Source organism: Oncorhynchus kisutch, linkage group LG30 (assembly GCF_002021735.2).
Source record: "Oncorhynchus kisutch isolate 150728-3 linkage group LG30, Okis_V2, whole genome shotgun sequence".
NCBI lineage: Eukaryota > Metazoa > Chordata > Actinopteri > Salmoniformes > Salmonidae > Oncorhynchus > Oncorhynchus kisutch.
Window position 1 is genome coordinate 8779649 of NC_034203.2, and position 8627 is coordinate 8788275.

Here is an 8627-nt window from a genome sequence, read left to right on the forward strand (position 1 = left end):
CATGTCTTTTGCAGCCAGTGGTTGTTGGTGCCCTTGGGTTAAATATAATTATTATTATTCCCTTCACATGGCTCTCTCATATAGCTTTATTCTTGTTACATTTACAGAAGTATTCGGACCCTTTGACGTGAGACTCGTAGCAAAGAAGAAGACTACTAGTACTGTAGCTGTTGCTTCATAGAGGCTCTTCAGTGCTCTATCTGTTGAAAGGAGAGGGCATTGACTTGCTATTGGCTTCAGACATTGTGTATGCTTGATATTGACTAAGACCATTGACACGTGGTGCCAGTAGAGGGATTTCGCATTCTATTTTTTCTACAATCTCTCAGGGCCACCGTGGACTAGAAATCTTCAATCTTCCATCGCTGACTTAATCTCACTGGGAGTGTCTCGGAACTCATTTTTTATTCTCCAATTTAATGCGAGATGACAGCAAGCTTACAGGAAAAGATGCGACACCATCCCCATATTACAGACTATTAGGTAATGAGAAATCAACTGAGACAGTTCATCCATAGATTTTAATGAGTGTGCTTGATGGAGTAAAAATGGAGGACGCGGCACATAGATGACAGTCAATTTCAGGGCAATTTATTTCCTGCTTACTTGTCGTATGCTCATCGATGGCCAGACACTCGTGCAGTAAAACGTCAAATCCCCACATCACCAGTGTGATCCTATGATAAATGTGAGATTAACAACTGACAAGCTCTTGTACTTAATACTGTGTGTACATGAGACTGCGTGTGGGGGAAGGATAATCATCCACACACATGCCAGCATGTACCCACGCTCAAACATGTATCCAAACGCAGACAAATACATACATGCACACTTGCTTGCACATGCACACACAACACACACACTCCCTTCCCCCCCCCCCACACACACACACATAAAGCACACATGCCATCCCTCCAACACACACCCACCCTATTCCACTCCCCACTCCCCACACACACAGATACATCCCCCAACCCCGGCTCCCACATACGACCAGTGGATTGGCAGTGACTTCCCCCTCTCTCACGTATCACCTTCTGATTTCACCGGTACGGTTTCTGCCTAAGCTCAAAGCACTCATTTGCCATTCTGTCCAAAGTAAATGTAATGTCTCCAATTACAGGAGGCTCTGCAAGCAGGCAGATTTGGGGCGAGGTCAGAGCCAGAGTTTGCTACGCATCAGGGCATTTTAACAGAGTAGCGATTTTCTGCCGGTGGGGCAGATGATGGTGTCTGTACGGCCCCATCAGTGGAAAACTACCCCCTTTATGTAGAAAACGAAAGGTTGCTTGGCTGAAAACTGCTGGGATAGTCACAAAACGATCTGCCTTTCAACTGTGCCTGCTATCTCTCTATCGGAGGAAACCTCAACACAGCAGATGAAAGGTTGTATCAAGGAGGACGGGGAAAAGTTGACAGGCGAAGTTGTTGGGAAATTGCAAAATGCTGCGGTATGAATAAGGCCCATACACTTTTAATATAGTGATCGCATCACGCACAGAAACATTGTTGAGGTGAACCTTCATACCGCTAATGAACATAGGGATGGCTTCAAACCTTATCGCAGAAGGTCTGCGTTATAGCTCGATTGAATTGGAATAATTGGAATCATTCTTCAAATTGTTTAATTGTGACAAACAAAAATAACCTAAGCAATGCTGCCAAACATTTCCCTGTTTTCCTGTCTTGAAGTCAACTCAGCAACTCCCAGCCCTCCTTTGTCATTAACATCCTTAGTTTCCAATGTTTTCGCATTAGCATGACAGTGCACTTTGTGTTCAGCCGGTGAGGCTGAGGAGGCATGAAGCATGTGTGCCAGTGTTGTGATCTGCTAAGAGGCCACCTAAGCCTACCATTGATCCAATTGGTGTCAATGCTCCAGAGGGCCTGAGTCTGATGGACAGGGTGCCGGATGCACATCAGAATGTGCCTGGGGGGGGGGGGGTCATCAGAAACAGAAAAGAGAGAGGAGGATGAAGTGGTCTTGTGGTAGAAGTAAAAGTAGATACTTTTTGATCATCGGTCTCTTAATATAAGTGAACCTATGTGGTTTGTTATTTGACGCTTGCTCATCATGGCTCAAGGGATGACACTAATTCACTGATCTACACATCATGTGGAGCTGCATCACAATTATGCCAATCCACTGATTGTGAGTTTGAGATGATTGAGTCTGGCGTCATTCAACGAGAATGTGCCCTATTATTGGAATCACACAAGCTCAAAGACCTCAAAGCAGAGATTTAAGCCATTGGCGAGAGTAAAAAAATACTGTAAGTAAAGTGTTACCCAATTGCATTGTGGGAAAAAAGGCCTGATCACTGACTTGTGGTGTCAAGCAGTCATCCAATCACAGTGATGGACACTGGTTGAAGAGAAGAGCCTACCGAGACAATTAGCTTGCATGTGAATGGGTGAAGGAGAAAGGGCAGATTTGGCCTGATTATGCGTCCGTGTGTTTGCTGATGGGATTGGAAGGTCCCACAAACCTCCGACTTGCATTTGCAAACCACACCAGGGAAGGGGAAAAGAGGGATAGATGGGTAACATAGGCCTTTGAGCAAACTTGCTGGAGGTTATTTGATACTGGGGCGATGAGGTCTCTGAACAGATGGGAAGAAAGAGAGAAAGTGAAAGGGGTTGCTGGATCTAAAGCTTGGAATTCCTCACCAAAAAAGCTGTATCTGTGCAATGTAGCCATAGCAGGCAGTTGTAGTTCTAAAATATTATTTCAAGTATGGCCTTGTTTTGGCCCTAGAGCATGTTGACACTGGAGTGAGAACAGCTTTGGGGACCATTTCAACAGGATTTATATCTGAAATGATAAGGAGAGACAGGCAAACTGATTTCCTCAACCAACACAAAAGTCTTGATTTTGCGATGCGTTTACCATAGCAACAAAGCCACCTCAGATGACTAACAAACACAAAGGCATACCGTGGCAGATTCATATTATCTGAAACTACCTGGTATATGTGAAATGAATGAGCCTGTTGAGCGTTTGATGGGCTGGCTTGCAATCTCACATACTCATGCTCCCTCGTCTTGCTTTCAAGTCATCATCCCCATGGAAACGCCTGACATCGACAATTTATCACACACCCCATAATACTCCAGTCTGGTCCATAAAGCTCCAGCTAGCATATGCTTAACACCTGTTTTAACTTTTACAACCCTCAGCTGACAAATGACTATACGGGAGTAAAAAGTGAACGGCTTAGTCCAATCAATTTGGCGTATGCCACTGCGTGTGATGCGTCCTTTGTTATTGACGGACATGAGAGGTTATACATTTATGTCCCAGGTGGTATGTGATGTAGTTTACAAAAGGTCAATCAGTAAGGCTTTTTCATTCATCCAGTAAACCCATATAATTGACATTGCTTCCTATCTCACTCATCAGCATAGCAGGTGTTTGTAGGTGGTGTTAATAATGTTACCTCGTCAGAATAGCAGGTGTTTGTAGGTGGTGTTAATAATGTTACCTCGTCAGAATAACAGGTGTTTATAGATAGGGTCTATAATGTTACCTCATCAGAATAACAGGTGTTTATAGATAGGGTCTATAATGTTACCTCGTCAGCATAGCAGGTGTTTGTAGGTGGTGTTAATAATGTTACCTCGTCAGAATAACAGGTGTTTATAGATAGGGTCTATAATGTTACCTCATCAGAATAACAGGTGTTTATAGATAGGGTCTATAATGTTACCTCATCAGAATAACAGGTGTTTATAGGTAGTGTCTATAATGTTACCTCGTCAGCATAGCAGGTGTTTATAGGTAGTGTTAATAATTTTACCTTATCAGAATAACAGGTGTTTATAGATAGGGTCTATAATGTTACCTCATCAGAATAACCGGTGTTTATAGATAGGGTCTATAATATTACCTCATCAGAATAACAGGTGTTTATAGGTAGTGTTAATAATGTTACCTCATCAGAATAACAGGTGTTTATAGATAGGGTCTATAATGTTACCTCATCAGAATAACAGGTGTTTATAGATAGGGTCTATAATATTACCTCATCAGAATAACGGGTGTTTATAGGTAGTGTTAATAATGTTACCTCATCAGAATAACAGGTGTTTATAGATAGGGTCTATAATGTTACCTCATCAGAATAACAGGTAGTTGTAGGTAGTGTGTATAATGTTACCTCGTCAGAATAACAGGTGTTTATAGATAGGGTCTATAATGTTACCTCATCAGAATAACAGGTAGTTGTAGGTAGTGTGTATAATGTTACCTCGTCAGCATAACAGGAACTTGTAAGTAGTGTCTATAATGTTACCTCATCAGCATAACAGTTATTTGTAGGTAGTGTCTATAATGTTACCTCGTCAGCATAGCAGGTATTTGTAGGTAGTGTCTATAATGTTACCTCGTCAGCATAATAGGTATTTATAGGAAGTGTTATAATGCTACCTCATCAGTATAGCGTCACTTCTCTACTCCTCCTTTACTATTAGCACGTGTGCGGAATGTCATTCACGTACTGTATTAACTTCAGTCTATGAGCATGTCACACTAAGGAAATTACACCACGGTTGCTGATTTAACCTGTAGGCTCACTCGTGCAGTAACCACTTTCCTTTCTTTCAACCAATGGGCTTGAGTCTAGGGGTGTATTTATATGTCAACTCCAACCTTGTGTCTTCCACTTGCTGTTTTTCAGCAACGGTCTTCCAATGACCTTTCACACCCCCACTACCACCAACTGAAGCCCCGTCATCGGATCCCCAGGGGGGGTTCGATGCCAGCTGCCCAGCATAGGGCAACCTGTCAGCAGCATCTGACTCTGAGGAGCATTCCTTGGAGACGAGGCCTACACCGAATTGTTCAGTAAAATTCCATATTGTAGTCTGCCTCTGTTGTCATTCAGTTAAGCATGTACTTGATTGAAATAAGTAGTGGATGTAGACCTACCTAAAACATTCTGAGCTGAATACCTCAGCTGCTCTAACTGTACAGTAGGTTGTGAGGTACACCCTTCTCTCCTACAAGTTTAATGTCTCCATCAAAGGAGGATGAAAAGACGGGATTTAGCCCTACATAACAGATGATAGGAGTTATTTTTCCACTGAACTCCAGTTGGTTTCTCATTCCCTCGTCCCTGGCGAACAGTAGCCATGGCAACAGCTAGATGGAGAGAAGCGCGCCGATGATAAGGGATGAGAGAATGGGATGAAAGGGTCGGCAGATCGTTTGGAGAAGCCTGACCCTTCTGCCAAGGACCTGTCTCGTCTGGTGAATTAATAGCGTACACAGTTGGAGTATAGAGATTGACAGTATGGGCCCCCAAACTCTCTTGGGGGGCAATTTAACACATATCATGAGACAAGAGTGACACAGACACTTCTGAGGCGATTTCCCAAATTTCTAGATGGATCTTTCTCACTTTACTCATTTAAAGTGAAGTTGCCACTACTTTATTTTTCACTCACTATTAGAAACACACTATGAAAGCCAGCCTACTTTATGAGACGACTCATTTGTCAAGGTATAATTGCAGTCATAAACAGTAACAACAACAAAAACAGTGAGGTGAATTTGGGTACAGCAAATACTTTTTTACTCAAAATCAAAGCTACCTTGGCTTCGAAGGTACTGGAATTGAAATAGATGCTCAATGCCTTTCCTTAGAGTCTTCACACTGCCGAAGAAGCTGCTTGTGTGCTTCAGTATGTCAGGCCTAAAGGCTGCCTCGGAGGCAGCTAGACAGATGTGGGGTGGGATTGGACACACAACATTTGTTTTCTCAGCAATGAATTGGGCTGAGTGTACCTAATTAGGCAAAATGGCCACTAATTGAGCCCCAGCTGTATGTAAAGAGATGTGAATCTACTTCCACACACCCAACATCGCTTCAAGCTCCGAGACTCTCATCCTCTATTCCTCTATTCCTGTTCCTCGCCCCGAGCTCCCTTTGTTCATTCACAGCGGAACATAGCACGGTGAAAGATTTGTCAGGATAATGAGTACTGGGAGATAGACTGGAGCACAGTAGGGAGGGTTGCTGTACTTTGGGGCTCACTATTAGCTAGTACAACATGTAGTTCTGCAAGTATATTTGAAAACTTCAATTTTAAGAAAATAGTTCTAGAAATGAAGGATTTTCAAAACAATGTATGTAGGCTATATTAAATATACATATTTCAATAGCATACTTAAGATAACTTTCATGTTTGCAAAAGGCCAAGATGATTAGATGCTTTGTATTACTAGCGGGTTGAACTTGAGGAAACAAAACTATGAATGATTCAGTGCATCGTTTTCAAAGGATCCATCTGCACAGCTTCTTAGGGCTGACTGAAGATAACATGAGTTTCTCCCAGACTTCACAGAAAACTGATTTAAAAACTGACATTTCCGCTGAACTAAACCCCAATGAGTTAAATCAGTTGGCATTGGACTTCTTGGAAGATGAGATTTTCTTTGCAGCTCTTGTATCTTGGTCATCAAAGTGTTTGGCATGCCACCAAACTGTGAATTCTCACTAATCTGATTTTGTCGTTAGAGCCACAATGAAGCCTTTGCGGGAGCTAGTGCAAACAAAGCCCTCGACAGTAAAGGAGAAGCTGAGGCTGCGTCACAAATGGCACTCTACTCCCTATACAGTGGTCAAAATGAGTGCACTAGGTAGGAAATAGGGTGCCACTTGGCATGTCAGCCCGAGAGCCAGGCCAGGGAGGGGTTTGAGGCTGAGAGGCAGGTGGAGATGGATTTTTACGAGGACCCTTTATCTTAAATTCATGAACAGTGAGTCATTTGATGAGATGGGCACTCCAGAAAGTCATGATAGATGCACATATTGTAACGTTTTTCATCGGGAGATAGAGAGGAGGACCAAAGCGCAGCGTGGTAAGTGTTCATGATGATTTTAATTAAAGAAGGCACTGACCACTGAATCAAAACAATAAACGATGATGTGAATTTACAAAACAGTACCGTGTGGCCCAAACACTCACACGGAAACAAACACCCACAAACCAAAAGTGAAACCCAGGCTACCTAAGTATGATTCTCAATCAGAGACAACTAACGACACCTGCCTCTGATTGAGAACCATACTAGGCCGAACACAAAAACCAACAGAGAAAAACAAACAGACTGCCCACCCCAACTCACGCCCTGACCATACTAACTAACACAAAGAATAAAATAACAAAACTATGGTCAGAACGTAACTGTAAAAAAGAAGACTGACTGTGTTTACTATGGTAACTTAATCTTAACTTTGATGAATGTTTGATACTGGGCTCCCGAGTGGCACAGCGGTCTAAAGGCATTGCATCTCAGTGATACAGACCCTGGATCGATTCCAGGCTGTATCACAAACGGCTGTGATTGGGAGTCCCATAGGGCAGTGCACAATTTGCCCAGCGTCGTTAGGGTTTGGCCTAGGTAGACTGTCATTGTAAATGAGAATTTCTTCTTTACTGACTAGTCAAATAAAGGTTCAATCAAATAAATAAATAAGTTCTCATTAGTAGATGGAGCTAGATTAATGATTAACTGACACATTGAGGCCCACTCAGAACAGGTAGCAAAGAGAGTTTTACGTTGCTTCCTCTTTTTTCCCTCTCGTTCTCATTCATACTGGCAATACTGCTTTAGTAGGTGAATGAATACAATGGTATTAGTTTCTTGGTAATGCTGCACCTTTTTTAGTCTTTTGATTAAAAAAAGCAATTGCATTGCTATTATGTAAAGGCTGACATTTTTAAGTGAAGAAATTGCTGACCTTTGCAGCCAGTATAACACATAAACCACGTGATTTTTTTGTTGCCCCAATTAATCTAATGTCAAGATAACTAGGACAGTGCAAAAGAGTGTCATTGACTTCTTCTAAGCCTTTTCTATTGTGTAGGCTAAGCTAAGTCAAGTACCCAGCAGCAGACAACTTCTATAACTTACATTATTGTAAATTAGCCTTCTGAGGTGAGGAGTCAATATGTTGTTCAAGGTCATAAACTCGGGACCGTCTGTGTTTACCCCCCCCCCCCCCCCCCCCCCCCCCCTGCAGAAACTGTTTTCAAAATAGGAGTAGTGTGCTTTCCAGTAGCCCTTTCCTGCAGTCAATGACCAAAAGCGCCTTGTTGGCCTCATGGGTGGAATGTTATTAATATTTTGCATAATTTCATAATTAAAAAATTGTTTTATTAAAAAAATGTACCTGACAAATCTGGTCTTTCCATGTCAAACAGTTTTGTTGTATTTCAGTCTTCTGTGATGTTTATAAGTGGAATATTGGAATATTGGGATGCAAACTCAAAATGTAATACATTTCAACTCTATATCTGACAAATCCCCTAACAATGTATGTGAGGTGTATACTTTTGTTTCAAAGTCTATGTGTTTAAGACTACCAAGAAACACTCTGTGTGACCCTGATTTAGCCCACTGCAGTACAAGGTTAAAGGGAAAATCCACTCAAAAACCACTGTATCCAAAACGTTTTGCATATCAGCAGACAAGTTTTCAAGTGAATGGACTTGCCAGTGACATTTTGCTTCTTGAAATTGCAATATCTTGATAACATGACTGCTGACATGTAAAACATTTTGGGACTGTATCAACAGTGGACTAAGGAAAACAAAATATATATACATTTTTTTTG